We start from the raw sequence: 24,730 nt of genomic DNA, 5'->3' as shown, positions 1-24,730 counted from the left end.
AGCTTTCATTATTACAGTAACTAACAATTTTTGGCATTAGATTATTGACAGAGCGTGACTCTCCATTGGTCAGTGCCTATATAGTAATAACAATAATCATTTATTTCTTGTAGCCCCTAATTGGATGAAAGTGTTTCTCAAGATAGATGAAAAGAGATATTGCCTATTGTGAGGGCTTACAAACTTCTCAAGCATGATTCAACATTGAGTTGGAAGGGAGAGGTAGTTGTACACCATTAATAACTGTCTTGTCTTACTGTTATTATAATATTTGTATTACCAATAGTGGAATCGAAACTAGAATTTAATTGGCTAGATTCTTGTAGGATCTCCAAAATAAATAGGTCTTAAGGTGACCCTTGGTGGCACTGCAGGTCGGCTCAGGAGGATAAAAATATGTAGGATACTGGGAAGTATAGACAAATGCATAGATGAGTGTGGACGCTTGTAGCAAAACGCCAGTTGGGAGCACCTATTTTTTCCATTTTTTTCCCACTTTTTTTTTTTTTAACTCCAAGAGTCAGGTATTATTTTTTGTTTACTTTCATAAAGCAATATTGTGAGCAAGTACCCTGACAGTTAGTGCTTATTTAGATGTATGCAAATGACTTGATTTTTATAGAAATAGAGTGTCCTTCTTTGGGGAAAATTGCCTTTCTCTGGTGTCTGTTATACATCATCTACAAATATTGCTTAGTCTTGGCCCCAGACTTAAGAGATACTGTATGACTCACTTTCTTCCCATGTCTTAAGAATCAGCTAATGTGAGCCAGGAAGTTAATCAAAATACAGTTCATAGCAAAGATGATGATTTGAAGATCGTTTTATAGTTACTGATTTTCCATTGTAAAGATTGTTAGTCCTGTGTAATGATATAGTATGCTGCAGAGAATATGGGGGTTGATTGGCAGCTTTGATGCAAGGCTTTCAGGAAGTCACTGGGGATAACACAAGCACATCTCGGGGAATAATCACATCCTTTAATTAAAAAACATTCAGAACATTTCATTTTTTTTTTTTTTTTTGCAATTTTCATACAAATAAATAGAAGATCATGAGAAATTATGCCTCCCATTTTGCTAGGGAAGAAACCATTTTCAAAAGCATTTTACCCTCAGGAGTCATCAGAGGGTCAGGTATACTATGGAAAGTTAACAAAAAGGTAAGTTCAAGTAAGTTTCTCAGCTGTATGCACCTTTCAGCCTCTACTTGGTTCAAGAGCATTACTTTAAATGATCTTGTAGTATAAGACCTGAAGAGGTGGTTGAATTCTAGTATCCTGAAGGTATACTGTAGAGCAGATCACTTGTTAAGCATAGCCAAACAGCACCATGATATGTATGTGGATTAGTCCTTTTTAACGGATGTTTTAGTACACGCTTAAAAAAGGAAAGTCTTCATTTAACTAGCACAAATTTATAAAACGAAAGAGAACAATTTGTAATCAATCTTACAAAAATATCATGCTAAATAGAAACAATAGGGCACAACGAGGGAGAAAAAAGGAACAGTATAATCAGTATAATGTTAGTGCTGACATATTTCAGTTGCTACTCTCTAAAAACGAACTTGAGATTCTGTAGACTTCTTGTGTCAAATTGTGATAAAAGCAATAGGTACCTGGAACAATTGTTTGCCTAAGCATCATAGGAAAGATAGGGGAGGAAAAGAGAGACAAATGAGAGATCACCCATATTTGTTTTTCTTTGTGGGGCCTGAAGGGACATATTCTTCAGTTGATACTGAAAAAAATAAAAATATATAAAGAGTTTACATATGAAACTTTATGCATTTTATAGGTAGTATTTCTTTGTTTACCTATTGTAATCAGAGGTAAAATGCACTTTCTGACTATTATCTTCTTTATGATTGGTTAATAATATGCCAGGAACTAACTTTTGTAACAGTGTATTAAAAATAACCCAAAGAAAAAGCCCTTCCATTTCTTAACTTTTAATGCATTATTTGTCAGAGGAGTCTGATGGACTAAAATACTGGGGAATAAAAATGATTTTTTTTGTTTTGCACATGCAAACCAGGTAGAATAAAAAGAGTTTAATCCTCAATTGTAGCCTGTACAGGCTACTGTAAAAAAAATAGTGTGTTGTACAATTTTTTTTTTCTTTCTATTTTTTTTTTCCTCAGTAGTGAGGAAATGAGTATTAAAAGGAAACACTGTATTCACTCTAATTCTGTCATTCTTAAGGGACAGTTATCAAAAATTTCCTCTAAAAAATTGCGTTGCTAAACAACCTCTTCTAATGCTTCACTGTCCTCACTTTTAAATAGATTTTTTATTATTCTTAACTTAAATTTCCTTTTCTCAGATTTAGTTATTTCCTCACCTCGATTTCTGTAAAGGTGATGGAGGAATTCCTCCATGGAACTATTTCCAGATACATGAAGGGCAAGAGGGTGTTTAAGAGTACTAAGCATGTATTAACAATGGGGAAGTCATGCTTTACCAACCTGACACCCTTCTACGTCAATGTGACAAGCTTGGTGGATGAGGGGAGAATAGTGGATGTCATTTACCTCAACTATAGTAAAGCCTTTACTATAAGTGTAGTGAAGCACTGTCTCCTATAATTGTCTCCCACATTGGCAGCTTAGCAAAGAAGGCCTTGCTAAGGCCTTGCTTGGACAGCTGTTGCCAGCAGGTCAAGAGAGGTGATCCTTCCCCTTACTGGTGAGGCACTGGGACAGATTGCCAAGAGAGGTGGTGGAGTGTTGTTCCATGGAGATATTCAAAACCTTAGTGGACACAGTCCTAGGCAACCTGCCTTAGCTGACCCTGCTTGAGCAGCAGTGTTGGACTAGATCATCTGAAGAGATCCTGTGATTTTGTAATTTGGCCATCTTCTAATAAAGAAATGAAACAATTACATGCTTATTTTAGTATTTGTAATAGATTATTGCAACAAATCACTAATAAGAAGTAGTCTTTTCATTTGTCAGATATGCTTATATTTAGATATCAATAGAGTATTGTAAATATTTAAAGTATTGTGAAATTTAGAAATATCATTTCTTAGACTTTGAAAATACAGTGGAATTTTCTTTATTTATTGGTGAGGTGAATCCTAACGATTATTTCCTTCAGGAAAGATTGTCTGACGTGGCCTTCTTCATCAGTAATTGTTACTGCAACTGTAAGAAAAGTTTATTTTTAGTAAACATATTTGTTTCCATACAAGTTTGCAGATGCTGTGCAGTCTAAACTAGACGGAACAGAGTTGTTTGAGCTCGTCTTCTCATGTGGAGTGAAATGCTGATCTGGTTGGAGTTAGGGATAATAATTTTCTCTGACTTGACTTAGGGTTAAGATTTCAACTTAAGGCTTCTTCATTTGGAAATGTTATCTAAAAGATGCGTGAGACACTTCAGGTGCTTCTTGAAAGCCCTTATATTTTCTAAGTATTATCATCATATTTCACTTTTTTCTATTCCCCCAAGAGTTGTCCTACAAGAACCAGCACTTTCCATTTTGTTTTGCTTTCAAAGAAAAGCAAGCGTTTATATCATTTCAAGAGTTATATCATTTACTCTGCGTAAATGATATTTGAAAGCAGGAGAGATTTTGCTAATGACGACTTCTGCACCTTCTTTCCTTGTCTTGAAAATCTATGAAAGGTATCAAATAACAAGGGGCAGATAGGGCACTTACTGCTTTCTTTTACATGAAAAGTGCTTTAATTCCTTAAGTATGCAACTTGACTTGCTGACTCACATGAATGAGAAATACAAGGAATGTTTTTTCTACAAAATGCCTCTCCCGTATGTTCAGTACAGTATATTTTGCCATTCAGTAACATGCCAGAAGAGAGTTGAGCATATTTTTCTTCAAGGTCCTGTTATTAACCTCTGACATCTAAGCAGTTTCTAGTAAAACACAGCCATAAAAGACCAGACCTGCATCTCATTTTAAGCCAGAATCTTCTCCAATAAGCTGTGGGGAAAAAAAAAAAAAAAAAAAAAAAAAAAAAAAAAAAAAAAAAGGAATCATAATGAAAAGAAATAAATTACCACGTTGTGATTAGAGGCAGGCCCTTTTTTAACACAGGGCTCCCAGTTGAACCACGTTTTCAAAGAGAAGCTGAAAAAGAAAAGCCACTGTTAAGTTTAAAAAGAAAAAAAAAGTTTTCATTATGTGCCACCTATTACTTTGTAATACAAGTCCTTTCTTTCCAGCTTGATACTGGTAAAGTAAGTGACTTTTATCTCTGTGTTGCAACAAACTCTTGGCAGTCTGCTTTCAAACTGCTCGATAATTTTGTTTTTTTCTATTGCTTATGTGACTTGGCAATGACTGCTCCCTGCCTCTGCTAATAATTTCACTTTTTTCCACCTACATTGCAGGTTGTCTGTGTTTTGGATATTCTTGGATATTTGCGGGATATCTCTACTGCCCCTCTTTGGGGAGCACAGATGGTGCTCCCAAATGGACATAATTACACACAGCAAAATAAATTGGATGTCCTCTTTTAAAAATAAATACAATATGTACAGAACACTGCAAATTTCAAGCAGATGAATAAATAAATTAGGCGTCACTATTTGTTTGGGAACCTTTCACTTCTTTTCTTATCTGGGCACAGTTTTGGAAAGTATTTATGTCTATGTTTCTTACATCTGCTAGTTGAGGGACAGCTGCAAAGGGGGTGAACAGTGGTGGCAATTTGCAAAACCTGTCTGAAGCAGACTAGAGCAGAGGACTTGGAGGACAGGAATTGAGGTATATGAATTCCCAGTTCTGATCCTGACGTTCTGAGGCAGAAAGATGGCAATTAAGCAAGTAAGCAAGCCTCCACTCTGGGAAAGACTTTCTCTGCTAAGATATTACCAGACAAATGGGCTTTTTGATAACATGTAGCACACTAGGCCACCTAAAAAAAAATGGGAGAAAACTTGGAAATAATTATTTTAGGAAGATTAGTGGTTGAAAAGCAACTTAAGAATAATTAATATGAAGTGAGACTAAACTGAATGAGAAACTAAATTCATTCAGGGATGATAGCCTATTACTTTTCTGAAGTGAGATAATATGGAAGCAGAATAAGAATATTATAACAAGAAAAGAGAAAAATGGGGTCTTAGCTTTTCTCTATTTATTATCTTCAGAGAAACATATCTTTAAATAATAAACAGGTATAACAGTCTTCAAACATTTTTGCATTACCTCTGTTACAACTGCCCTTGCTAATGAATAGCACCCTAACCCATTACAAACCTATCCAAACATATGTAAATGCAGGATTTGGCATAAAAATATGTGTATAGTAAAGATAATAATAAATGGATCTTCTAGGCAAGGAATTTGCATGTTTGCCAAGTGTAATATTTGTATTTCTCTAACATGGTATTTATTCTGACAGCTTGAGAGGTGAAAATAGAGTATTGCACTGTCTATAATTTCCTGCAAGATAAATCTGAACATCTCTGTTGAAATTGTAACTGTTATTTGCTAAGAAAAGCATCCTTAAAGTCTACAATTATTTCATAAAGTACTTCAGAAGACATAAGTAAGGTCAAATAGTTTAATGAAGTCATGGTACCCTGAGAAGCTTCAATACCTAACAGCAGAAAATCTATTTTATAACAGTTTGATAATGATTTTCTTGGCCATTGACTTGAGTAAAGAAAGGCCTTACATTTTCCTTTAGTCTAACATAATGGATTTTGATATAAAGTGGAAACAAATAAGACACTCTATAACCTGATTACTTTTTAACTTTTTGAATCACACAATGATTATGGTATGAAATAGAATCTGATTCTGTTTTACATAAGATACTATACTGTATTTATCACTCTGACATATGACCATCTGTCCTCTGGTATTTCACTGAATTTGTGGACAACGTTTTTAATATGCTGGTTGTTTTCTTTTTTCTCTCTCTCTCTTTTTTTTTTTCTTTTTTTTTTTTTTTTTTTTTTTACACAAGGAAAAACTGTATGGCAGGAGGCATGGTCTACACTGTCGTTGGTGCTGCAGCCATACTAACGTTTAGTGCACATGGTGGAATAAATAAAGTCAGGAGAAAATGCTTGCACTGCTGTATTTATTGCTGCCAAGTTTTGCAGTGGTTTTAGCTACTGGAGATTTTTTTTTTCCATGGATCTGAGTTGTGATCTTTGTGAACCACACAGAGGACCTCCATGTGGAAAGTTCTGCTTGGCCAAAGACAGGAAACATCAGTCTTCCCTTCAGAACTTTAGAAAAGTTTTAGGAAACATCATCCATCCAAGCCCTAGAAAATCCCAAATAAAAGGAACAAATATGAAGTAATTTAGTATTTTTTACTTTATAGGCATATCTTAAGTGCTGCAGGCTTCTAGCTGAGGTATGCTGTGGCAAGCCTGCCTGAGCTATAGGATGGTGATCACATACACACTCAAACTGTTAGAAAAAGTTATCACAATAGTCATTAGCAATCTACAAATATAGTAGGCTTGTTGGCCTAACTAATTGATTAACTAACTAGCAGTTGTAGATTAACTCCAGGGCAGCTAAACACCCCACAGCCATTCGCTCACTTTCTTCCCCTACCCCTTATAGTGGAATGAGGGAGAGAACTGAAAAGAAAAATGCAAGAACTCATGGGCTGACACAGGAACATCTTAAAAAGAAAGAAAGGGAAGGGATCTGGGGAGGTGAAGGGAGGGAAGGGGAACAACAAAAAAGAATAAACAATGCAGTTGTTTACTACCAGCTGAATGATGCCCATCCAGTCTCCAAGCAACAGCAGACACCCACCCTGGTAAATCCCCACAGATTTATCATTGAGCATGATGCCATATGGTACAGAATATCCCTTTGGACAGTTTGGGTCAGAACTCCTGGTTGTGTATCTCTAGCTTCCTCACTAGCAGGGCAGTAGGAGAAACCAAAAAGTTAATGTTACATGACTTAATGTAAGCTCTGCTCAGCAATACCTAAAATATCAGTGTGTTATTAGGATTATCCTCATCCTAAATCCAAAACACAGTACCATACCAGATACTAGGAAGAAAATTGACTCTATCTCAGTTGGAAGCAGGGCACTAGCTAACTAACAACTGACCATCTGGAATTACATATTTTCCTCACAGAAACATCTATTATAAATTGTTTCAAATACTTTCCTGTGCTTTTCAGAAATTGAATCTGAAAGAGATCTGTAATCCAGATCTGTAGCCAACTTACTCTTCAGCAATGAAGTCAGTCATCTAAGAGCTACTTGTCTGGCTACATCCAGTAAATTATCAATCGTGTCATCTGACTGTGCTGGCATCTGTGTTCCTTTATGCCATGGAGTATTTTTGATAGTTTGACTTGAGGGCAGAATGCATCAAATAAAAGACATCAATGTAGACAGAAGCACCAAAAGAAAATAACTATTTTATAAATTGCTTTTTTACAGTGGTTTTAGGTGATCCTGAAATCTCTCCTCACTGAGTTTATCTTAATTGTTTTACTACAGAGGAGACTCCATGCTGAGACTGAAATATATTTGTGCACAATGTCAATAAGTTTGTGTAATATAAAATTGTAAGAACAGTTGTACTGTGACAAACCAAAAAGTATGATCTGGCCCATGTCTTCTTTTTACAAGTGACTAGCAGCATAAGCAATAAGCACATAAACTAGCCAAGCTGAGTGCCACAGAATATCCTTCTTGCTTCCAGCAGTAAGCTGTCCTGTGGAGGAATGGTTAAGTGAAATAGGACACGTGGATGTTGGGCAGTTAGGAGGCAATGGGCTAGTGAAGTACCGTACTCAACTCACATGAGTCTGGCACGTACGCAGCTGGCTGAGAGCCAATCAGGCTCAAGGACACGATGCCCTTGAGCGATGGGGAAAGTCCCTAAGGCGGGACGGTGGCTAAAAGAAGGAGGAACTACCTGAAAAGAGCGGGAAATGTTAGCCAATCCTGAGCTTAGTTTTTGCAATATGTATGAGTTGATTATGTTCGAACTAGATAAAAGGCGACTGAGCCATCCATTGAAGTTGAAGTTCACTGTTCACTCATATTGAGCGTCTGTGTCTTCCTTCCGTCGACAACAAATTGGCGCCCGAACAGGGACCGGTCTGAACGGGATTTGGACACTGCTGGCAATGATCCTGGGCCACGTGTTCGACGGAATAAGGGAGGATCCGGTCCTGCAACGCAACCCAGGAGGTGGAAGGGACAAGAATCCCCGCACCCGCGTTGGGAAGGTGAAAGGGACGTGGAGTCCCCGCACCCGGGAGAGGATCCCGCCGGTCACGCTTCGCCGAGGTCTGAAAGGTGAAAGGGACAGGAGTCCCCGCACCCGCAGCTCAGAAGGTGGAAGGGAGTCCCCGCACTCGGGATGAGCCTATAAAGGGTCCCGCCGGAAAAGCGCCGCCGAGGTCTTTGCAAAGGCTGCAACTGTATATATAAAGGTATGAAAGATAAGCGGCGTATAATTTGCTCAGATGCTTTTTAGAAAAGCGGAGCATTTTAGATATAGATTGTAAAAAAGAATTACCAGGTTTATTAGCATATGCAGTAGCGCAGGGTTGTTTTACAAATCGTGATACAGTTTTTTGAACAAACAGAGTGGCGTAAATTTGGAGATAAATTGTTTGATGTTATTAATGATATTAAGTCTGCTAAAAATTTTTTGAAGCCTTTGAAAACAGTCACTAGCACTTTAGCTACACATCAGGCTGAGCAGAGAGTCGCTGCTGCCGCTACAGAGCGACTGGGATTGCCGGGAAGTGCTGGAGCTGGGCATTGCCCACTGCCGCCTTCAGTGAGAACGGTAACGCTGCCTCAGGGGGCTACGGGGCAATGGGAGCCTCCCCCCCCTCAGTCACCGCCACGAGCAGCGCTGCGCTTGGAGCTCACCGTGTGGCAAGTCGGCACAGAGCAGAGGGACGGACATCAGGACCCTGCAGCCTGTCTGACATAACCATGGAAGCAGCGGCGGCTGTGCTGCTTCTCTCTGGCATGTTTTTGATCTGTGGAGACCGTGCATGGCAAGGAGTACCAGCCAATGCTTTTGGAGGACCGTGTTACCTAGGGCGACTCACACTTTTCGCTCCAGATTTACACTCGTGGCAGAACTCGACAAGGAGCAGAAGAATTAAACGAGAACTAAAAACTTTGGGTTCTGACTGTAATGATGATGTAGAATTGTGGGGTCCAGCAGAAAGATTCTTTGCTTCTTTGGTGCCTGGTGTGGGAACTGCACACGCTTTGACTAACATTAATAAGCTTGCTTGTTGGGCTGTTAAACAATCGAATGTAACAACATAAGTTCTTTCTGAAATGTCACAAGATATGGAGAGTATAAGACATGCTGTATTGCAAAATAGGGCCGCTATTGATTTCTTATTGCTGGCTCAGGGACATGGGTGTGAAGATGTAGAAGGAATGTGTTGCTTTTATCTTTCTGACCATGGTTAGTCAATTCACGACCAGTTGAAATGGTTAAGGGATCATACACAAAAAATTGTAGTACAAGATAGTTGGTTTGAAGGTTGGCTTAAATCTGTTTTTGGGAACATGGGTGGATGGGTTTTCTTAGTTAAAGAGGGACTTCGCTTTCTACTTATAATTATATTGATTATAGTTGCTGCACGTATAATCTTTAACTGCCTAACTAAGAAACTAGAGCAACTCACAGAGAAGGTATTTGTAGCGCAAAATAAAAACAGGGGAATTGTGGAGGAATGGTTAAGTGAAATAGGACACGTGGATGTTGGGCAGTTAGGAGGCAATGGGCTAGTGAAGTACCGTACTCAACTCACATGAGTCTGGCACGTACGCAGCTGGCTGAGAGCCAATCAGGCTCAAGGACACGATGCCCTTGAGCGATGGGGAAAGTCCCTAAGGTGGGACGGTGGCTAAAAGAAGGAGGAACTACCTGAAAAGAGCGGGAAATGTTAGCCAATCCTGAGCTTAGTTTTTGCAATATGTATGAGTTGATTATGTTCGAACTAGATAAAAGGCGACTGAGCTATCCATTGAAGTTGAAGTTCACTGTTCACTCATATTGAGCGTCTGTGTCTTCCTTCCGTCGACAACACTGTCCTGTGAACCAGGGACAGTATTTACAGCTTTTCCACCATTCATGTAGTAGTTCATGTAGAAGTACAGCTCTATCTGTATATTGGATGAAAATTTACTTTTTTTTTTTTTTTTTTTCGGTTCTTGCATTATGAGAAAGAGTGAGTAGACATTTCTTTCATATGACTTTCATGATTTCATCATAATTTATCTTGTTTCCCGCCAGTCATCTATCTCTCTTCTGAGTAGCAGAGTTAACATCAATTCAATTCTTCTTGTAAAGTAGCTATTTAATTTCATTTCTTACCTATCGCCTATGTGCTTTATATTTCTGTATACATTTTCTGAGATGGGGAGATCAGGACCCAACAGTATTTCTCATAGGTACTTATCACATGTTTATGCCATGGCATAATACTGTTTTTGTGTTTTGTTCTCTATCTTCTTTCAAACATAAACTGTTTGACTCAACTCTGTTGAACAGTAAACTGCTTTGTGAGACTTTCTCTGCTGCCTCTCTCTGTATTATTAAATAGCTACTGTACATACCAGGTATGGTATTGTGGTTTTGGTTCTGTTGTTTTTTATTACATCTTTATGAGTTTTTCTTTCTTTTTGTTTTATTAAGCATTTACTGACATAGAATTTCATTTGTTATATGAATAGTCAGCTATATATAGTCAGTTATATGATAGTCAGCTACTATCATGAGATCATAGGCAATTTTTTTTGTTCAGCTTTTCTTTTAATAATCTCTACCACAATGGAACCCACACAATCGTTTTCACCCTTTGCTTCTAGTCTTGTAACTGGTTAGGAATCAATGGGAAGTCTGATTGCTAACCCATGCCTTTTTCTCTAAAAGCCACTGATGCTATACTTGAGTGAAACTTTTTAGAAATTCAGTTATACTATACTATTCTCTCATAACAGGCTTTATGATGTTATGATGTTTTCCTCATCTTAAATATTCAGCTTTAATACATTTGAAAATTTTGTCTCCTTAGCAAATTGTTACTTGAAAATATTTTTTGACATGTAGCACCCTTCTAACTGGTCAAAGCACATGCTATATCTCTCTTAATCATAATTATACAATAAAAAAAATCTCCCTTCTGAAGGATGGTTTTTGATTTCTAATACACTTTTTTGTTTGTGTGTTTAGCCAAATCATTGAAATAAGACTGGTGCACTTATCTTTTCAAGATTGTATTGATAATTTGATATTCATTTACTGTCACCTTCTAAGTAAGTGTATAAAGAATCTCTATACCACCCACATTTTTATCCTTTTAGTTAATCTTCTAAAATCATTAAAAAATAATTATACTTCCTCTTTTTTAATATTTTTCTTAATATTTGAAAATCAGGTTTGATCCCTAAAGCCCTGACTCTTTTCATTTATTGTGTATTTTAACTGAACAATTTAGACAGAATAAAGGAATAGTTTAACAGAATAGTTTAAACAAAGTAAAACTGTCTGTGTATCCAGTCTACGTGGCAAGGGTTTGGTAGCAGGAGGCTGCAGGGGTGGCCTCTGTGAGCAGAGCCCAGTAACTGTCCCACATCAGAGAAACGCCAGATCCAAAAGGGACCCGCTGCTGGCCAGAGTCGAGCCAGAGTATGATGCTGGGTGGGCCTCTGGGAGAGGAGATTTAAGAAAGGGGAAAAAAAAATGCTGCACAACAGCAGATGGGAGAGAGAGAAAATGTAAGAAAAACAGCCCTGCAGACCCCCAGGTCACTGCAGCAGGAGGGCAGGAGGTGCTCCAGGCAGGCAGCAGCAGTTCCCCTGCGGCCTGTGGAGAGGCCCCTGGTGGAGCAGGCTGTCCCCCTGCCGCCCATGGGTCCCACATGGAGCAGATCTCCACGCTGCAGCCCGTGGAGAAGCCCACGGTGGAGCAGGGGGATGTGGCCTGGAGGAGGCTGTGGCCCATGGAGAGCCCCCACAGGAGCAGGCCCCGGGCCACAGCTGCAGCTGGTGGAGAGAAGCCCACGCAGGAGTAGAGGGTCTGGGGGGAGCTGCCACCCGTGGGAGACCCATGCTGGAGCAGTTTGCTCCTGACAGATAGATGTACCCTGTGGTATGGAGCCATGTTGCAGCAGTTCTCGAAGAGCTGCTTCAAGAGGGGCTGCCTGTGGGCAGCCCCCACAGGCTCAGTTTAGAAAGGATGGCATACCGTAGGAGGAAGCCCACATGGAGCAGGGGCAGAGAGTGACTGTGAAGGAGTGGTGGGGACAAAGCGTTGGGGACAGACCACAGCCCCCATTCCCTGCTCCCCTGTACCACTTGGGGGGAGGAGGTGGAAGAGGGTGAATGAAGAGGGTGGTTTTAGTTTTCCTTCAGTTTCTAACTTTTTTTTTATTATTATTATTTTTTAATTTTTACTATTTTTTCTTCCTACTTTTATTATATAAAACTTATATACCAGTTAGTCTCTCAAAAAGACAATCACCCAGGAAACCAAAGGAGCTGAGGCTTGTATTAAAATATTTCTTCAGAGGTTTATATATTAAGCTTTGTTTGTCCCCTGTGAATCTCTTCTATAGGTATGATTTATAACAGTAATATTTAGCCTTTATATAGCCTCACAGATCTTCAGAGCACTCAAAATATACTAAGTACCTGTAAGGCGTATATATATATATTATTAAATAGTTTTTGATTACATGATGAGAAGATATTCTGATAATGCAGAACAGTATCTGCCAATGGTACAGGCTTGTTTTTTTGTACACTTAGAGATAGTTTCAGATTTTAAAGTTTTAACTACCAAATGACAAAATGACTTTTTTATTACTTTGAAAAATAAAAGGAAAACTATTCAGAGTGATTCCCCAAAAACTTAGTAATATGTTTTACAGAGAAGACAATGTTTATACCGTATCTACACAAGGGAAAAGGACATCTCATTAAGTCAAATGGAAATATATAAAAAAACAACAACAACAAAACCTCATAAAGATCTCTATTGTTACTGGTATTTGTTGCTAGTATTGTGAAGAGTGTTCACAGAAGTACAGTTATGATCAGTAGAATTAACTGAGAACTGAGTAGTTATCAGAAGAAGAAAAGAACTTTAAAACATCCTGTGCTTTTTCCTAATTTTTCCCCAACAATAATTGGATCAATAGTCAGTTCTTACAAACAACTGCCAGCCTTAAACTTCTATGATGCTCAATCTATATATTTAAAACTGGGAGCTAAATATAGGCTAAGTGTTGACATTGGCTAAGGGTTGATCAGGAAGGTCTTCTCTTCCAGATCTTGCCATTCCTGTGAAGAATAGAAGCTTCTTACATTCGAGGCGTGTTTGTAAATTGGTCTGAATGACTGAACACTATTAACATAAAGAGATTTTTGCATGCTGAAGTCAAAGAAAAAATACTAGCTTTGAAGGTTTTCAAAATATATGTCTAAGTATCACCATTACAAAGAAAATATAAGCTTTACTTAATCCATAGAATAGTATCTAGCATTATTTGTAAGAACTACACGTGCATGTGAGAATGCACTAAGGCAGGCATGTTAAGGGTCATCGGCAGTCACTGGTTTCACCAGCAATACGTAAACCTACTTAAGTGCCAAATCCTTCTTACCTTTTTGAAAACCTGAAGATCTCCTGAAGACTTAGATAAGCTAAGGAACTCATATTACCAGTTGCATTTAGAACTAAGTAAAGCAGTGCATATTAATAAATAAATAAATAAATAAATAAAAATGCAGTGATACGGAAAAGATTACCATGGTTCCCGCTCAAAGATTGTATGCAAATTCAAGAGCAGAGAGGAGACTGTCTTCACAGAATCACAGAATCATTAGGTTGGAAGAGACCTCCAAGATCACCTAGACCAACCTCTGACCTAACACTAACAAGTCCCTCACTAATCCATATCACTAAGTTCTACATCTAAACATCTTTTAAAGACCTCCAGGGATGGTGACTCAACCACTTCCCTGGGCAGCCCATTCCAATGCATAACAACCCTTTCAGTAAAGAATTGTAATATCCAACCTAAACCTCCCCAGTGCAACTTTAGCCCATTTCCCCTCATCCTATTATCAGGCACGTGGAAAAATAGACCAATCCCCACTTTGCTACAGCCTCCTTTAAGGCAGCTGTAGAGAGTGATAAGGTCACTCTTAAGACTCCTTTTCCCAAGCTTCCTCCAACAACCCCAGCTCCCTCAGCCGCTCCTTGTAAGACTTGTTCTCCAGACCACTCACCAAGGGTTCTTCTACAAGAAAGATTCACCCTATTTACTTGGAAGAACCTGCAGAAAAACAGGTTGGTCAGACAGAAATGAGGATTTTCTAGCTTGGTTGGAGAGAGCAAGAATGTTGAGTTGAACAAGGAGTGCATACTGTGGAGTTGGAAGGGAGACCTGGAGGCATGGAAGGCACTTGTGTAGACTGGAGATTCTTAGGGAAGGACTGCCTCTGCAAAATTTAAGGTAGGCCCAGAAAGATTTTCTTTCAAATCTCTTATTGGTCTGTCTCAACAAGGGGAGTCATGTTTTCTTCCTCTACAAGGTAGTTTGTTCTAATTTGTATTCTAATAAACTACAGGCATTAAAAATTCATAGTGCCTTTGCTGTGCTTTACTTCCAGAAAGAGTTGCTGGCAGCTCAGTCTATACATCTGATCTATACATAAAACAAAATGCTTTAGGGTGGAAGCTACAGCTTCACAGTGTGATGATGATTATTAATCTTCCCTAGCAGTAACACCACACTGAAACATTAGACATCATGAGACATCATTTCTGTTCCTGGCTCAGATAATGGATTTCTTGATTGCCTTAATATTTGTAGGTGCAGCACACTGCCAATAAGCAGAGACCTTTCTGATGTAACTTAACCTGGAATAAAATCAGCAGTTTCATCATCCAGATGAAGTTGTTTTAATAACGGTACGTTCACTGTGAGAAACCAGATTGGCTGAGAAATCAGTAAGATGGATACTTTTTGTTTCTTGTTCATTAAGTCAGAGCTTTCATACACAAGGCCATTAGTCTGTTCCTGGATTTCTCACTGTTGCTATAGATTTAGTGTAAGTTATATTCATTCACCCATTTAATGTCCAGACTTGCAATATCAGTACAGGTATAGGCATCAGCAAATTCACTTTTAGCATATGCATGCATCTGCAGATTTATATAAATATTGTAAAATACTATAAATGGTATTTTGAAATTGCCATGTAGAATCAATTTAGTACCATTCATGACAGATCTTTTTGCCAGAGAGTGCTAATATTTTTTTTTTTTCTGTATATGCACAGAATATTTTATTATTGCTGTGATAATTATTAAGAAACTGATACCTTCAAAATGGCAGCTGTCATTAGAGGGACCTAGGCTTACACAATACTGTTTTTTGCAGCAAAAGATATGTTCCTTAAATAGGTTTTTAAGCACTAAAATTGATTTGAAAACATGTATTTCAGCTCAAAGTGTAAATCTACATATTCTCAGAAAACAATTGGCATGTTTTGCAGTAGACATGTACTTATTGGAAATTATGCTTCATTAATAAATGTGGAAGAATACATGTTAATGGCATTCTTTATAGCTTTTAACGAGTAATGTACTTGCTTTATTTTCTCTTAATGTTTAAAGAGGAAAAAAAGACAGTCTTAATACAGATCACCATTGCAAAAGAGAATAAGAAAGGGAACACAAATGCATTCCAAGGTATTTGATTAAAAAACAAACAACAACAAAACCACAAACAAACAAAAACAATATTTAATTTTGGCAGTTAAACTCCACTGTGCATGTAATTTTGTGCTTAACTGGACTTAAACTTCCAGTACAGAGATACCTGAATCAATCCATTTGAGGATACATAAGCATAAATGTTTCACTAGACTTGTAAATTTAGTGGTGATGTTGTAAGCTTAGTGAAAAATGGCAGAAGGCCTCTTAACATCAGCGATACAAATTAAAAGATTAACGTTTTCACTTGATCAAAATTAAGAATACTATGATTTAATGAGAATAAAGAAAAAATGGGGGGAAACAAACAAACAAACAAAAAGAACACACACAAAGACTACTCTTTACCAGTTTAAGATAGAAATAATATGGATGAAATTAAATCTCAATACATCGTGCTTGCTTCCTAGACTGGCATTTTGCAAATGCACTTGGCTCTTGGTGGAGATTGACAGTCTATTCCTGAAAAAACAAATCAAACAAACAAAAACACAGTAGAAGTGGAAAAAGATTTGTTTCTTACTAATTCTGCTTGCTTTTAATCTAAAGGGAAACCCAAACTTTAAACAGACAGGTCTGAAAATTTTGGATTTCAAGTGTGATGCAGCAGTTTTTTGAACCACAAATATAAAAGCTCTTTGTAAAGTGCTGTTGCATTTATTAATTTATTTCCCATATGGGAAAGCTGAGTTCTAAAGCATTAAGGTGACTTGAGTATGGCTACAGATGAGATTTGCAGTGAAGCTAGAAATAGAATCAAAAATCTCTTCTATTCAGTGGACCACAGCCTTGCTCTTTCCACAAGGGAAATGATTTAGATGCATCAGGACTTTCTTATATTGTGCTCTTCACATTACTCCCTGAACCCCTGTGAGGGTGGAATTTGTTGGCACTTCCCGATGTCTGGTATATCTCATCTGGTATGCCACTTCAAAAAGTAGATGTGTATTGATTATTTTCTTTTCCTCCACCAACAAAAAAGGCAGGCTATATACTTTTAACAGAACAGCAACATGAGTCATAGTCAGTTTCACAGCCCCTTCACCTTTTTACCTGACAGGAAAGTCAATTTATGAAAACTCACTTGCATTAATGGATTTGAATGCTTTAGCTGTAAGTAGTAAGCTTGACTACTGAGGCATATTCAGACTTGCCAAAGGCATTGTCCTGGAAGTAGTCAGGCTTATAAATTGTGACTTGCCTCTCAAGCTTATGACTGAGATATTGCGTACAGAAGATAAAACCCTGTTATATTATTTCACACAGGAAAAAGAAAGTGAAAAATCAGAAGCCAAAAAAAGCTGATGAAGAAGGCTAGGACAGGGTTGTTTATAACACCAGGCACCTGTTCATTCTGAAGTTGAATGTACTGTATCAAAACCAGTTTATTAGGGAGCATCTGGTAAACTTGATACCACGAGACTTGAAAGCCATGTGATTATACATGTTTTTTTTTCTTGATTTACACAGAATTAATCACCATGTTGCCTAATATATCTTCCAATCTTTGGATGAAGAGAACAGGAAAACATCTGGGACCATGAGACTGACAAAGTGTCATACTTTTTATATGCTACAACCAAAATACTTCCCTGTCTGATGCAAAATATTAAAATTTGAAAGTCATGGTGTGCCAAGAAACAGTAGAAATCAGTGATTCCCCTGTGTTCACTAACGTGGCTACAAAGTCTTTTTAGAAACTGAGTAACAGCTGCATGATGCATTTTACCTTGGTTTAAGCAGCAGGAGCCTGCCTTCTGAGCTACACTGGACGGAAGTCTAAGCTGAGAGACTGATGGTATCAGACTTGCTTCCTTCCTCAGACCTATACTTCCGACGTGAAAAGTATTATTGATTTGGTTTTGTGACTGAGGCAAAAAGACTGGACCCCATAGAGCTGGCCACCTTTGGTAGGCTGTGGAAACCACACTATTTGCTTTTACTGAAACCTGCCACTTCTCTCAGGAAGAGGCACTACTGCATCTGCAGTTGACCTTGGTGGAGAGGTAGAAAATAACAACACTCCTTCAGCAAACCTTGTGCTTGCCTCCTCCTGGGAGGAGGAGAGATGAAAGTCAGCTGTGCAGCTGGGGAAGCAGTATCAGCTGGGAAGAATGTTGTTACTTTTCACCTTAGAAGTGATCCCAGCTGACACAAGTGATTCTCCAGGTTGTAGGAAACTGCTGAACAGCTGTGAGGCAGCTTTCTAAACTTGCTTTTAAATGCTGCCCAGCTCATGTATCAGCTTACTGTGGTGTGCTGATGTGCTTGAGATGCAAGATGCCAGAAAGGTTACAGGCCTAGACCAGTTAGCATAGTTGAGACTAAGCAAGTTAAGTAAACATCAAGGGTCAAACCAAGTTTAAACATATGGTATAGATGTAACCCGCTAGCTAGCCGCTTCCTTATCATTTAGATATGACTGACTGTCAACATAAGAGCATGGAGCCTTCAGCAGCATGTACATAATGTTAGTTATGTCACTTGACCCAAAAGTGTCTGCTAATGTGTTTCATAAGACAGTATAGGTGCAGCTAAATGGAGACCAGGGAATTAAATTTGATGTGGAGGTAAAGTGGATGAGGAAATCATTCAGATTTGCTTAGATGCATAAAATAGTCCTGAATTCAAAATTTAGAATGCCTCCTTGCTCCAGATACTGTCCTTGTTAACACATAGCAATGGTAACACATAGTGTTTTACAGTATATATGTGTATATGCTGGGGAAGAAATGCACTACGAGACTTTCTTGGTCATAGGATAGAGGGGAAAAAACAGTCCAATGCTCTGTATGCATTAGATGTGTAATATACATACTTTTTCTTAAGTCATTTCTGATATGAAGGCTTTCTTTTTTTGAATAGTATGTTCTGCACACATAACGATTAATTCTAATGTCACCAGCAAAAGTTACTTTCAAGCAACAGCCACCCCCCCCTCCTTTTTTTCTTTCTTTCTCCTGTATTCCCTGAATTTCTAAGAAGAAAATGTCACTACATTAAAAATCTTGTATGCAATATTTTAAATGAACACACACAGCATGACATCTGACAGCATATATTTCCTTAAGAACCCAGGAAGTGATAGATGCATCTAAAACATCACTGAATTATTTTGGACTCTTGCTACTTATTCTGTCTGTGTAAGTATTTTGCTGGTCTTTACAGTCTCTCTTCTGTCTGTCCCCTAACCCTCCTGTGCTCCCCTTCAAAAAGAAAAAGGAGGGTGGGGGTGGGGTAGGGAGAACAGCAGAAGCTCTGGACAACATAGTTCTTACAATGCTGGGAAGATAAACAAGCACATAAACAAAAATTATTCTGAAAGGACAAGGGTAATTTATGAGATGAAAGAAAAAATCCCATACATCTTCTTCAAAGTTTTTTGGGTAGTATAAATATAAAATAAATTAAATCTCAAGAGATGATTTTAAGACTGGGGAAAAACAAACAAAAAAACCTTCTTATCTACTGCTTAGGATGGGATGTAATTTGGAAAATATTTATTTTTTATTTTCAATAAAATATTATTTAAATGTTTTAACACTTTTCATTAAAATTCACAAAGTTTATTAAAAATATTTCATGTCTTTCTCTAAGGGAGTTTTTCAAAGTCTCTAAGGGTCATAAGATTTTTTTTTTTCTCTTTCCTTCTTGTTCTATTACCACAGTAAATTCCCTGAGGAAATAAGCATGAAGACTTACTTTATAAAGCTAGGTGACAGATAAGGTTATTTTAAAGGGTTGTCTTTTTTTTTTTTTTTTTTCCTCTTTAACTGAATGGAGACAGTGAAATGTTAAATATATTTTATGATTGCTCCCTAATAAGTACTCTAATTCAGACCATGTAATTTTTTTTTCTTTGATATACATCATAGAAATTAAAGACAATCTACATCTGGGAATATTTTTCCTCCAGAAAACTGCTTGGAAATCTAAAATGCTTAGTTGATTCACTGTAGCAAAAAAAAAAAAAAAAAAAAATATATATATATATATTTTATAATATATATATATATTTTTCTTTTGCATCGGTGTCATTTTTCTGCAGCTGTGTACACCCTTATTTACCTTTAAAGCTATTTGAAATTTAATGAAATTTTTACATTACAGAATAAAAAAATATTTGGACAGAATTAGCAAAAGCATGTTTTATTTTCCATCAAGATAAAAAATAAAGGGCTTCAGTTACAAGAAGCAGGTAGTGACAGTAGAAAAACAGCTGGTTGCTGTTTACATTAATTAACACAGTTGGAACAGCCAAATGATAATTTAAGAATAATTGGTTTTGAAAGTGGTTTAATCACTATTTTGATTACCAATAATTGAATACAGAGATTCCAAGAGAGAAACTGAAAATTATGCCATCACTGGATACCTGACACTTTAGCTCCTAAACAATGAAAAATAATTTATTCAGAGATTATTATTGATGACCATGTTGTCGATTAAAAGGAATTTCTATGACTTTGCAAAGCTTAAATCACTACTTTTAAAACTTTATTTTCAATTCTTCCAATTTCTTTTATGAAAAAATACTGTTAATTCAGATGAATTTCTAAATAAGTAATTACCTAATAGTGACCTTTTAATACTTAAAAATAAATACATAAAAGAATAAAAATCTACTTTTCTACAGGGAAATAAAGTTTTGTAGCCAAAGTGTTGTATACCACCTGTAGCCAAACAGGTGGTATAGGTGGCTACAACCTACAGCTAAACAGCACATGTACAGCAGTACACCAGATATTAGATGGCAATGCCAAATCCAGTACTATAAATTTGAATATTTCACTTCAGTTCACCATGAGGAACAAAAATTACTATCAATTTAACAGTAAAAACAGTATTACTGTTACAGTATAACAGTAGACTGTCCTACATTTTTCTTTGAGCTTTTCTGTGTTATGGGCCCCTTCCACTCAAGAATGATTTGTTGAATTGTGCTTGTGGAAGGAGAGAGCTGTAGGAGATTTGGAGCTGAGGTGGGGGAGCATGGTCTTTCAGGTCCCTCAAGACAGAGGTGTCCTCAACGTCTAGCAGCCTTCATGATATCCATGCCTTTTGGAGGCAAACTATTTTGCAGATGAAAAAAATTAAAACCTCAGACAGAATGCTCCTCAAAGGGCTGACCATCTACATTGCTCAGCCAGGTGAGTGACTTGCCTCAGAGGCCCAGCTGGGTCCTGAATTACACAGGAAGAAGCTTACATTTACAGTGTTTTCTTGTTTATGAGGTTAGCAGCAAGAGTTCAAAGGAGATGCAGGACAATATTAATATTTTATGTTCTTTTTTGCTAAATGTTATCAGTTATGTAAAAAGTAAAATATGGGAATGACAGTTATAAAAAATGTAAAGCTTTATGGATTCCTTTACTTTCAGCAGAGAAAATCAAAGCTGACTGATCAGCCTCAAGGTTTAGTACCTGCTGTGGTGCCCAAGCTGGCATCTTGAACTTAATCTTATACTTACCCCCTCTTGTGGGAATGGTGGTCATTGACTTGCTGAAAATGTTGCATTGACTAACTTAAATTGTAGTACCTAATCCTGGTAATAATCTTGAATAATATTTTAGTGAGTGACAGTAAGAATGTGTGTTACCTGGGCCAGCAGTCTTGAAGTTAGCTTCTTGCTATATTTGAACCCGTTTGCAAAATAGGAAAGCTATTAGATATCTTGAGTCAAAACATAAACTCAAGTTTTCCATAAATGTGGGTTATTCAACTGTATTTAATAAGAAAGCAAATCTGTCAGTGGATTCATATTAACTGTGAATTGCTCAGCCGTTCTATTCTTCTCTTCTTTATCTTGATGAAAGATGTGCCTTGTAATTCCAATAAGTGTATGTAATATATAAGAGAAGAAACCACAGCATAAATGTGTAGTTCAGATTTTTTTATCCCAGGATCCTTGCTTTCATTTTTTTTTCTTGTTTTACTGTTTTTTGTTGCTATATCTTTTTAGCATGTTGCCTTTATTTGCCTTATAATTTGACTTCACTCCTTCTTACACACTATACTTTCATGTTGCAGTTGTGACTGCATCAACTAAACAATCCCCAATGTCTGTTGCTGAGGTGTAAAACTGAGCTTCCTTTTCCTCCTCTTTCTCCATTCCATGTTTTTTTACTTTCATATTTCATGACTTTAGAGTTCAACTTTGCATATGTGCTTCCATCTTCAGAAATTGGGAGATGTCAGTCTGAATAAAATTTGTTTTCATGAACAAAACTTATAGGGATTTAGTTTTATTTGTTGGTGACAATCTGGATAACCTATTATTTAAGAAACTGTTCTTTTATGAAAGAATATCTGATGCCTAAAATTCCTTATTTTAACTTTCCTATGCTATCTTTCATAGTCCAGACAGCCCTTAAACCACCTCCTAAAACCATTAAACATCTTCATGCTACACTTTGTTGCCCTTTTCATTCTTCTAGCTACATTTCCTTTCTCACTGTGTCCACTCTTTTGCACATTGATTCAATTATTTTTTTTATAAATTTTTTTTATTGGACAGGTTAAAGATTGATGTGATGGACCTCTAGAAACCATTGCCTTTCAAGCAACAACAAAAAATAAAAATCCCCATAGTTGCTGGACTGACATTACCAGCAAGGAAGCATAGGGATGGATGGGTTAAAATTAATGCATTCAACAGGATTATATTATTATTATTTATGTTTAACAAATAAATTATAAAAAAGCATAAGGGGAAGCAATCCTGTTATCCTGTGATTGTTAGGCACTCTAAACATTTTGTTAGATAGGAAATTCTAGGCTTCCTTGCAGACTGCTGTTTAAAATAAATAAATAAATAAATTATATACAATACATAACATGTGTAGGTTAGACCCCAGGTACCTAAACTTATGAATATTTCTTGTCATATACATGCTGTCTTATTAAGATTTATATTACATAAGGACTAGCATGCCTGGTATGGGGGCTATCATGATCTATAAAGCTCGTGATCAAGTTTCAGTAATACCACTATTACTCATCAAGGTACCACATTTTATTTGTGTCCCAAGTGTTCTGTTTGTTCTCAGTACAATATTGTTTGTGAAGTTAATCTTGGAACTTAAGTCTCAGGATGGGATTGTCAGTATGCTTTCTGAAGTAGTCAACCAAAAACTGATTTAATGTTTTCCAAAGTTGATCTTCAGCAGAAAATATGGGAATGGAGTATAAAAATAATTCATATTAAAGAAATCTCAGCTGTTCAATGAAGTAATATGTAATTATTTTTGATAGATGTTCTGACTATGTGTTGGATAATGTCACTGGCTGCAAATTAGTGTGTTTTACTCCCGTGGCTGTTACAGACAGTAGGGCTAGCAAGTTTATTAGTTTCAGCCCTCCATTTAGGCAGAGTGGAAAGGCATTTTATCTCTGATGCAAAAGTAAAAGCTGCCACAAAAAAGCCTGGGAAGAGACATTTCCAGAAATATATGAGTTTAATAGATAGCTAATTCTGAAAACATGGTATTGATTTATAATAGTTGTATGTTTGCCAGAAAAACAAAACAAGACCACGGAAACAGTTATAAATGTGACAGAACTTAGGCAGGTGAGCATAAACTCTTGCATAATTTTATTTATGTTTGATATACAGCTTGCTTATGGACAAGTGTAGAATCACTTGTGTAAATATAATACATTTAAAATTTTGAAAGTAATTTTTAAAGTTATTTATGTCCAAAAATTAAAATCTCATCTATCTCAGCACAATTTCTGCCTGAAAAAATATAGATGCCTCAATTCTGACTTGAAACTCTAGCATAATTTATGTTTTGTACTTGCCTGGAGTTCTCCAGTCCAAAAAAAGGTAAGAACCAATATCCTCATTGGCTTTTGATCTCTGGCATAAATGCAATTAGTGATACAAACTATGAAATGTAGGAATGACAGTTTTATAAAACAAATGTTTACTAGTGTACCACAGAGCCAGTTTTCAGAGGGCTGAGCATGTTTGTGGTTTTGCCTAACATATATTACTGGTAAGATCTAATATTTCTTTTGCAGAACTGTAAATGCTGGGTCAAATCCAAAGAACGTTTTCTAGGATAAGATACTTTTCCCTTTGAGTTCTCGCATGTCACTGTCATATAGCTGCTTTCTCTCTCCTTTCAAAAAAATAAATCTAAATTTCTGTCTTCCATTTAAGTAATGATTATCAGCAAGACAGCCGTTGTTCCAGTAAGAAAGTATGATTCAGTACTGATGTTTATTTATGATGCATATGTGTATTTTTTAATCTGTGACTTCCTAAGCATTGGATATAGCTAAATATAAGCATCACTAAATGATGAATATTTTTTTGGGTTTGGGAGTTAGGTTTGTCAATGACAGTGTAGAACTCTACATCTGCTGTATTGCAACAATTCCTATCTTTATGCCTCAATGTATTGCAAAAGGAAATAATGAGCAAGTCTTGCTGATCACCCCTTGGCTTTCCAGCTGATGAACCAGCACATGGATGGGAATTGGGGAGGCCTGGTTGGTGAGATATTGCTGACAGTGCACTGTTGCGGTACTGAATGGCACCTGCTGCTCTTCAACCCTCAGCAACCCCACAACAGAAGGGTCCTGCAAGAGACTGGGCAGGGAAGACAGCTAATTAATTCCGTCCACCTTCAAGGCAGCTATGCCAAAAGCCTACCAGTAGGTACCTTTTTGGGTCCTTGAAGTACACTTTCCTGAGGTAGTCTATGCCAAGGATGCATGGAGCCTTGGGGCCAGTTACAATGGGGTGCTTTTACTACTCATTCCCAGTCAGGCTCACTTCAGCATCCTATACTCTTAGCTGTCACTCCATAAATATAGATGGGTTCTTTCTCTTTCTAGCTTGATGGCATTAGGGTACACTGTGAGCCAGTGTCCACTAGAACCTTATTCTACTGTCGGTCTTATGTGTCAGCCTATCGAATCCACGAAGTCCAATAAACGTAGTTGTCCTTTTCCTCAACCTGTCTGGAGACAGGGGCTCTCT

The sequence above is a fragment of the Aythya fuligula genome, chromosome 3 (assembly GCF_009819795.1).
Source record: "Aythya fuligula isolate bAytFul2 chromosome 3, bAytFul2.pri, whole genome shotgun sequence".
Classification (NCBI taxonomy): Eukaryota; Metazoa; Chordata; class Aves; order Anseriformes; family Anatidae; genus Aythya; species Aythya fuligula.
Note: the sequence above shows the minus strand (reverse complement) of the source record.